Below are 8,833 nucleotides of genomic sequence, written 5' to 3'. Positions count from 1 at the left end.
CCCGTCTATCATCAAACACTACAGAAAAAAATAAAATATGCTAAATACTATTTTACTAAAATACAATTATACGAAAAATAAATTAAATATGTTTATCTTAATAAAAGACTACTTTAATGGTTCTATGCGTCTTCAGTCTGTATTTTCGTGAAACGTCAAGAATATTATAAGATACAGAAGATATAACTATACTACTGCTACGAAAAAAATAAATAGAATACATTTCTAGACAGGACTTGCACGTGCTCTTTTATATATTTACGTGCTTCCCGTCTATCATCAAACACTACAGAAAAAAATAAAATATGCTAAATACTATTTTACTAAAATACAATTATACGAAAAATAAATTAAATATGTTTATCTTAATAAAAGACTACTTTAATGGTTCTATGCGTTTTCAGTCTGTCTTTTCGTGAAACGTCAATAATATTATAAGATACAGAAGATATAACTATACTACTGCTACGAAAAAAATAAATAGAATACATTTCTAGACAGGACTTGCACGTGCTCTTTTATATATTTACGTGCTTCCCGTCTATCATCAAACACTACAGAAAAAAATAAAATATACTAAATACTATTTTACTAAAATACAATTATACGAAAAATAAATTAAATATGTTTATCTTAATAACAGACTACTTTAATGGTTCTATGCGTTTTCAGTCTGTCTTTTCGTGAAACGTCAATAATATTATAAGATACAGAAGATATAACTATACTACTGCTACGAAAAAAATAAAATAGAATACATTTCTAGACAGGACTTGCACGTGCTCTTTTATATATTTACGTGCTTCCCGTCTATCATCAAACACTACAGAAAAAAATTAAAATATGCTACATACTATTTTACTAAAATACAATTTTACCAAAAATAAATAAAATATGTTTATCTTAATAAAAGACTACTTTAATGGTTCTATGCGTCTTCAGTCTGTATTTTCGTGAAACGTCAAGAAAATTATAAGATTTAGAAGATAACTATACTACTGCTACGAAAAAAATAAAATAGAATACATTTCTAGACAGGACTTGCACGTGCTCTTTTATATATTTACGTGCTTCCCGTCTATCATCAAACACTACAGAAAACAATAAAATATGCTAAATACTATTTTACTAAAATACAATTATACGAAAAATAAATAAAATATGTTTATCTTAATAAAAGACTACTTTAATGGTTCTATGCGTCTTCAGTCTGTCTTTTCGTGAAACGTCAATAATATTATAAGATACAGAAGATATAACTATACTACTGCTACGAAAAAAATTAAATAGAATACATTTCTAGACAGGACTTGCACGTGCTCTTTTATATATTTACGTGCTTCCCGTCTATCATCAAACACTACAGAAAAAAATAAAATATGCTAAATACTATTTTACTAAAATACAATTTTACGAAAAATAAATAAAATATGTTTATCTTAATGAAAGACTACTTTAATGGTTCTATGCGTTTTCAGTCTGTCTTTTCGTGAAACGTCAAGAATATTATAAGATACAGAAGATATAACTATACTACTGCTACGAAAAAAATAATATAGAATACATTTCTAGACAGGACTTGCACGTGCTCTTTTATATATTTACGTGCTTCCCGTCTATCATCAAACACTACAGAAAAAAATAAAATATGCTAAATACTATTTAACTAAAATACAATTTTACGAAAAATAAATAAAATATGTTTATCTTAATAAAAGACTACTTTAATGGTTCTATGCGTCTTCAGTCTGTATTTTCGTGAAACGTCAAGAATATTATAAGATACATAAGATATAACTATACTACTGCTACGAAAAAAATAAAATAGAATACATTTCTAGACAGGACTTGCACGTGCTCTTTTATATATTTACGTGCTTCCCGTCTATCATCAAACAATACAGAAAAAAATAAAATATACTAAATACTATTTTAGTAAAATACAATTATACGAAAAATAAATTAAATATGTTTATCTTAATAAAAGACTACTTTAATGGTTCTATGCGTCTTCAGTCTGTATTTTCGTGAAACGTCAAGAAAATTATAAGATTTAGAAGATAACTATACTACTGCTACGAAAAAAATAAAATAGAATACATTTCTAGACAGGACTTGCACGTGCTCTTTTATATATTTACGTGCTTCCCGTCTATCATCAAACACTACAGAAAAAAATAAAATATGCTAAATACTATTTTACTAAAATACAATTATACGAAAAATAAATTAAATATGTTTATCTTAATAAAAGACTACTTTAATGGTTCTATGCGTCTTCAGTCTGTCTTTTCGTGAAACGTCAATAATATTATAAGATACAGAAGATATAACTATACTACTGCTACGAAAAAAATAATATAGAATACATTTCTAGACAGGACTTGCACGTGCTCTTTTATATATTTACGTGCTTCCCGTCTATCATCAAACACTACAGAAAAAAATAAAATATGCTAAATACTATTTTATTAAAATACAATTTTACGAAAAATAAATAAAATATGTTTATCTTAATAAAAGACTACTTTAATGGTTCTATGCGTCTTCAGTCTGTCTTTTCGTGAAACGTCAAGAATATTATAAGATACAGAAGATATAACTATACTACTGCTACGAAAAAAATAAAATAGAATACATTTCTAGACAGGACTTGCACGTGCTCTTTTATATATTTACGTGCTTCCCGTCTATCATCAAACACTACAGAAAACAATAAAATATGCTAAATACTATTTTAGTAAAATACAATTATACGAAAAATAAATTAAATATGTTTATCTTAATAAAAGACTACTTTAATGGTTCTATGCGTCTTGAGTCTGTCTTTTCGTGAAATGTCAAGAATATTATAAGATACAGAAGATATAACTATACTACTGCTACGAAAAAAATAATATAGAATACATTTCTAGACAGGACTTGCACGTGCTCTTTTATATATTTACGTGCTTCCCGTCTATCATCAAACACTACAGAAAAAATCAGATATGCTGGATACAATTTTACTAAAATAAAATTTTACGAAAAATAAATAAAATATGTTTATCTTAATGAAAGACTACTTTAATGGTTCTATGCGTTTTCAGTCTGTCTTTTCGTGAAACGTCAAGAATATTATAAGATACAGAAGATATAACTATACTACTGCTACGAAAAAAATAATATAGAATACATTTCTAGACAGGACTTGCACGTGCTCTTTTATATATTTACGTGCTTCCCGTCTATCATCAAACACTACAGAAAAAAATAAAATATGCTAAATACTATTTAACTAAAATACAATTACACGAAAAATAAATTAAATATGTTTATCTTAATGAAAGACTTAATGGTTCTACGCGTCTTCAGTCTGTCTTTTCGTGAAACGTTAAGAATATTATATAAGATACAGAAGATAACTATACTACTGCTATGAAAGAAATAAAATACAATACATTTTCAGACAGGACTTGCACGTGCTCTTTTATATGTTTACGTGCTTCCCGTCCTTCATCAAACACTACAGAAAAAATCAAATATACTAAATACTATTTTACTAAAATACACTTTTACAAAAATAAATAAAATATGTTTATCTTAATAACAGACTACTTTAATGGTTCTATGCGTCTTCAGTCTGTCTTTTCGTGAAACGTCAAGAATATTATAAGATACAGATGATAACTATACTACTGCTATGAAAAAAATAAAATAGAATACATTTCTAAACAGAACTTGCACGTGCTCTTTTTTATATTTACGTACTTCCCGTCTATCATCAAACACTACAGAAAAAATAAAATATGCTAAATACAAGTTTATTAAAATACAATTATACGAAAAATAAATAAAATATGTTTATTCTAATAAAAAGAGACTACTTTTATGTTTTTATGCGTTTTCAGTATATCCTTTCGTGAAACGTGAAGAATATAAGTTACAAAAAATAACTATATTACTACTACTATAGAAAAATAATATATAATACATTTTTATAAGACAGGACTTGTGACATGACTTACAATTAGAGTGAAACACCAGAATATTATAATAGTACAGAATGCAATATTGCTATTAATAAAACAAGTATTAGAAATTAATCAATTTTTTTATTGGACGTAGACGTGTTTTTTTATTTTATTTACGTGTTTTCTGTCTTTTATCAAGCACTATAAAAATAATCAAAATGTGCAGAATAGTTAATTAAGTTAATTAATGATGTACTAACAAGTAAAGGTCAAGCTGGTCGTGGATATTAATTATATCGATTAAAAATTATTAATTGATAAAATATCATTCTGATATAAAATTATATATTGGAAACTTTTGTCAAATATTGTTTTATTATATTAACGCATTTTATTATAAATAAATAAATATATATATATATATATATATATATATATATACATGTATGTGTATTTGTATATGTACATATTTATATATATTCATTCGCATTTTAGCACTTTAGAAGGTGTTTAATTTGCGAAGTGAGCACATCTTTTTATTTTCAATTTTTTAATATTAAAAATGCAGATCTGTTTAAGTTTCTATTAAGATTTGGAGAGATGTGAAAATGCTATTAGAGCTCTTAATATTTCTTTTTTAATTTGAACAATGTCGTGCCAACTTTACAATCACGATCATGGGCACGAAGATGTTCCTTTTATATAAATCTTACATTATGTAATTGAATTTTATGCACATCAATATATAAAAAATATGAGATTCCTTTTTAGAAAGTGCGTAGAAAAACAAGATATTTTAGGAAAAATATTATTTTTTTCAGTATATATTTAATTTACGATATGGTGTAAATTAACATGTCATACAAATAAGTGAACAAATTATTTTTATGTATTGTATAGATTTTATCCCGTCGAATGTTTAATATTTAATGTTTTTATTAAATTTTAAATATTAAATATGAAATAATAATAAAAAATAATATTAAATAATAAATATATGTATATACTATATAAAGTATATATTTAATATTATAAATTCACGTAATAGTACTACATTATATATACACTGAATTAAATAATATCTTACATAAGATATCTTTTTTCTTATGTAATTTCTCAAAAAATAATCTTTGTATTCTTTGTATTGATATGCATAAAATAATATTTAATTATATTATCATTTTATATTAATGCAAGCTTATGTAAATGATATACCTAGATTTATACCAATAATTTTTCCCCACGAGCTAAGCTCAAAAATAATCATGCGTCTAATATTTTTATATAATAGGCACGTTGATTTGCGTCGTGCAACAAAGGATATGCACGCAAATTAATAAAGAGATAAATATATATATGGATAAAAACGCAATTTCTGGTCGAATAGATGAATTGGTAAACTTTACGATGATGTTTCTCATCATCATATATTTCTTATAGTCTTTAATATTTTTTGGCAAAATAATCTAATCTACTTAGATAATTTATTTGAAGTAACGGATCTACAATTTACGATCTACAATCTACAGTCTACAATCTACACTCTACAATCTAAATCTACATATCTATAATCTAATTTCTACAAAATCTAATAATAAAATAATAGTTTATTCACCAATCGATGCGCAACAGCAGAATTAATTTCATCTATACGAAGATATCTGTAACATAAAAATAGAATTCAAATTATAACAAAGGGAGAGAAAGAGAGAGAGAGAGAGAGCTAAAATAATTAATATTTCTAAAAATAATAATTGTATCTATTAAATTTTACATTCAACGTTTACAATAAATAATTAATTAATTTTAAAATTTTTTGAAGACTATTTTTTAGTATAAACTTTTATATAAGACTTTTTATATAAACTTATATATGTAAAAATATTGTTTCTACTTCTTTCTTGTTTAAACCATTCAAATACTTATAGGAATCAAATTAACGTATATGTAATTTATAACAAAACGTATTATATCAATATATAATTAATATTTACCGCAAGGTTGCTTGGCTGGCGCCTGATGCCCCATCCCAGGCCTGTTCCTCCTCTCAGATCAGGATTATTTCTTGTCGAAATCTTCGACTTTCACGCGCGATACTTTAAAACGACACTCCCGCACTAAAACGCCCGATACTTTAGACGACACTCCCGCATCAAAACGCGCGATACTTTTGGACGATACTCCCGCACTTAATTAAGCGCGCGATACTTTTATACGACACTCCCGTACTTAAGCGCGTCACATTTTGCATTTCGAATGTCTTAGGGGTTTACAGGATGCCTATTTAAATTTTGTAAATAAAATTTCCTAAGAATTCCCTAATTTTAAAAATTCCAAGTAAATTAAGAAACTGCAGATATTTAATATAAAAGTTTCTTTATTGTATGCGCTTTCCAATATTTTATATATATATGATTGCAAAAGTTAAGAGTGCAGTTTTCTTAGTATTTAATATCAATTTATTAATATTGATTTATTAACATTGATTTATTAACATTGATTTATTAATTATAAAATTAATTTGGACAAAACTATTATTTGAACAATAATTATAAAATTAACTTGGACAATAATAAAATTTAAAAAAAGAATAAAATACATCTTGATCTTATAAGCTTGTGTCTCAATTTTAATCAATTTGTATAATAAGCAACATTTTGTGTCGATCATTAGACCGTGTCAGATATGTGCTTATAATTATTATCTTCTTGAGATATGTGGATATAATATCTACAATCTAGTCTACAATCTACAGTCTACAATCTACACAAATCTATATCTACATTTTCTACACTCTAATCTCAAAACCGTTACCTCGTAAAAATTAATAGTTTATCGCTCACCAAGCAGTTGACTGGCATGAACTGCAAGCTACTTGTTGACCTGTAACACATAAATAGTATAAAAATTGTAGTAGTTGCTCGATATTTAATTTTTTAAATAATTATTATTTTATTATAGATTTCATTTTCCATGCGTGCAGTAATAAGAAAATAATTAAATAATTTTATAAATTTTAATTTACTACAATTAATAAATTTTGATTTAATACAACTAATACATAAATGATAACTACTCACTTTAAGATTTCTTTGCCGGCACCCGATGCCTTCCTAGGCCTCCTCCTCCTCTCCTCCTCTCTCAATTTTGTTGGTGGTCAATAATTGTTGATTTGATACGTTGATCTGTAACATATAAAATATAAATAAAATAAAAATTGTAGTGCTCAAGATAATTAATTTTTCAAACAATAATTATTTTATTAGATTTCATTTTATTGTTAAATTTTATTTTATTAAATATATAGATTTTATTTAAATTTTAATTTAATATAACCAATAAATAATAAATACTCACTGTAGGATTATTTTATAAATGATGTTTGTCCTAGATCTCCTTCCGTTTCGATTTGTCATATATTATGAGGTGATCTATAATATATAAATAAAATAAAAATTGTAATAGTGCCCAAGATAATTAATATTCTAAACTATTATTATATATTATTATTATTATGTATTATTAAGATTTTATTAGATTTTATTTTATGTGCACAATAATTAAATAATTTAATAACATTTAATTTAATACAACTAACAAATTTTTATTTTATATAAATAATAAATACCTTAAGGTTCTTTTGTCGCCCAATGTCTTTCTTAAACCTTCTTCTCTCTCAATTTTTGGGTATTGTTGATCTGATACCCTAATCTGTAACATATAAATAAAAACTATAATAGAGCCCAAGATAATTAATTTTTCGAACAATTATTATTATATTATTATTACATATATTATTAGATTTTATTAGATTTTATTTTATATGTGTATAATAATTAAATAATTTTATAAAATTTGATTTATTAAAATCAATACATTTTTATTTAATGTAATTGTAATAAATAATAATTAATGTAATTAATAATCATCACTTTAGAGTGTGCATGATACTCGATGCCTTTTCCAGCCCTCCTTTCCCTCTCAATTTGTTGGTGTCGTCAATTACGATCTGTAACATGCAAATTAATAATTAATTTAATATTTCAGAAGAACATAATAATTTAATATTTCAGAAAATTATTATTGTTCACTTTTGAATATAAAATTCAATGCATATATACAATAACTAAATAGATAAATAATTAATTAAGTAATTTTATAAATTTTAGAAAAATTATATTGTTTTTGGTTGAAATCTGTATAAAATTTTTATGTTAAATATATTTTGTCCAATATCACTTGTTTAAATCATTTGAATAAACAAGCAAAATTATTGCGCGTATTAAAATATATTTTTTATTGAATTTGTCACAAATATATAATAATAAATAAAAATAATATAAATTATTAACCTGTTATTTTTTATGCCGCCTCGCTCGCTCGGATGATACCGTCTTCTCCTCTCTTATTTCATTACTGTTGCTGCCTCTTCATGGTTCTCCCTAGCGAAAACAATTCATTTTACTTAAGCGCGCAAAAACAATTGACTACGATTACGCGCGTCCATACTAATTATATATTCAAACACAATTAATAAGTGCACGACACTTTCAGCGCGGCATTCCCGAATTTAATATGGCTGACCGACGCGCGCATCAATAGCGGGAAAACGCGGGAAGGCGCGCGAAACGCGAGAAAGCGCGCGAAGCGATGTCCCTTGGAACTAACTGCGCATGTGCGCCAACTGCAAAGATTAACAGCAAATTATCGATGATCAAGCAACCACTGTATGTGTATATACACATATATGACTTTGATTGAAAATAATTAAAATATGATCTCAATGCATGACAAATCATGATTATCGTAAATATATATCGCTAGAAACGATGATTTATACACAAATTCATCTCGATACTTAATATTACTCATACTCAGAT

The sequence above is a fragment of the Nylanderia fulva genome, unplaced genomic scaffold, assembly GCF_048542155.1.
Source record: "Nylanderia fulva isolate GAGA-0341 unplaced genomic scaffold, ASM4854215v1 Scaffold17, whole genome shotgun sequence".
In the NCBI taxonomy this organism is placed as follows: Eukaryota; Metazoa; Arthropoda; class Insecta; order Hymenoptera; family Formicidae; genus Nylanderia; species Nylanderia fulva.
This window is presented reverse-complemented; position numbering follows the sequence as displayed.